Source organism: Uranotaenia lowii, unplaced genomic scaffold (genome assembly GCF_029784155.1).
Source record: "Uranotaenia lowii strain MFRU-FL unplaced genomic scaffold, ASM2978415v1 HiC_scaffold_117, whole genome shotgun sequence".
In the NCBI taxonomy this organism is placed as follows: Eukaryota; Metazoa; Arthropoda; class Insecta; order Diptera; family Culicidae; genus Uranotaenia; species Uranotaenia lowii.
This window is the reverse complement of record NW_026597155.1, coordinates 56,041-57,908: the sequence shown is the minus strand read 5'-3', so window position 1 is coordinate 57,908 and position 1,868 is coordinate 56,041.

The following is a 1,868-nucleotide window of genomic DNA, read 5'->3' as shown; positions in this document are numbered from 1 at the left end:
AACATAAAACTTATATAACTTTTTACGCAGAACTCAAAAATACTTGAATTCTTGAGGAAAAATGATAATTCATTAAAAACTTTTATTTTTGAATGATAGGTTTGTGGTTTGAGTTTTTGTAAAAACAATGCAGAAATTTCTCACATACTTTTTACTTATTTTAAAAAGTCATTTTAATAACAAAAGCTGATAGAAATATTGCATATTCCGATTCAAGGTACCCAAATTAGTCGAAATTTAGTCGAAATGAATTAAAAACATTGCACCTACGAAAAATGTGAATTTTGTGGCCTTGTTTAAATTATACGAAAAATGTGAATTTTGTGGCCTTGTTTAAATTATGTGTTGTGTCGAGCATTTAGAAAAACAAAAAACTCTTAATAAAATTTAGTCGAAATTGGTTTCTCGAAGAATATTTCATATCAGCGTAACATTTGTAATTAAAATAACGATTTTTTTAAATAAATAAAAATGGTTCGTTTTAAACTCTGTTCTTATTCAGTTACACTTCTTAATAAAAACCAATTCTGAAGACGAGGTAAGGTTTTTGTAAGTCAAGTTTTGAGTTCCTATACAAAAAAATTAATTAAATTGTTATTTAGAATCAAAGTTAGCTTCAATTCGTAATCGTCGAATAGTATCGTGGATCAAAATGTCTCAAGTCAAGGATGATTTAAGACTAATTTCCGCCCTGCTTGTTTTCAAATACATTTTAACTTCAACTAATTTTCCGTTACTTCGGTGAAAATTTTACTAGTAAAAAATCTTCATGAAGGGGGGGGGGGGGGGGGTGGTTAAACCCCTAAACCCCCTCCCCCGGTTCGCACGGCCTTGGAAAAAAGTGACATAAAAATTTAAAAAAATCATTGAAACAGGTTTTCTGTGCCCAACAGTTGCACAGGCCAATTTTATGTCGTGCCTAATGTTGTCAGATTTCAAAACCTTCTTAAGGCTAGGCCACTATGTGGTCAAAGAGGCTGATATTTGTTACGGGAGCTTATTATGAGAACTTTCAGTTCAAATGATATCCAATTTGGAGAAGGCTTCTTTTGAGGAGGATATTTCATATTTCATATAAATCGTCCAAAGCACAATGGGAAAAATTGGACCTAAAATCTAAAAAAACACGAAGCCGCCCGGTTTGCGAGTCTGGAGCATTTATCACACGTGAAATTTTATCAGAAACTCAAATCTAACGCTGAATTTAACCCGAGCCATCTCAGTGGAGTGTTATTTGACCTTATTTGCCCAGTATTGAGCTTTTTTCTTTATAGTTCTACCAACATAAAATGTTATTTCACTGAAATTCCATAGAATGAACTATGACATTAGACTGCCACAGCCTCATTTAACTGCCCTAGAGATTTTCAATGTTTTAAGTAACCTAGACCCGTCGAAAGGGCCCGGTCCGGATGGAATTCCATCGTCGTTGGCAACAAAACTCGCTGCTTCTCTTGCCACACCGCTCAGTATGATATTTAACCGATCGATTTCTGAATGTGTTTTTCCAAGCCTTTGGAAAATGGCTGCAATATCTCCAATTCATAAGTCTGGAAACGCTCACCGTGTTGAGAACTACTGACCAATATCAATTCTCTGCTCCTTTTCCAAAGTTCTTTAAGTTTTGATATATGAAAGGTTTTATTCTGCAGCTATTCCGATAATTACCAAATTCCAGCACGGTTTCGTTAAGAAAAGTATACATTGACTTCGCCAAAGCCTTCGAAACAGCACCCCACAGCATTGCTGTGATGAAACTAGAGCGCTATGGTTTTCCTACATGGGCAACCAGATGGCTGCACTCGTACCTGATAAATCGCCAAGAATTCATAAACATCCGTGGAACACATTCCTCGGTGTTCAACATG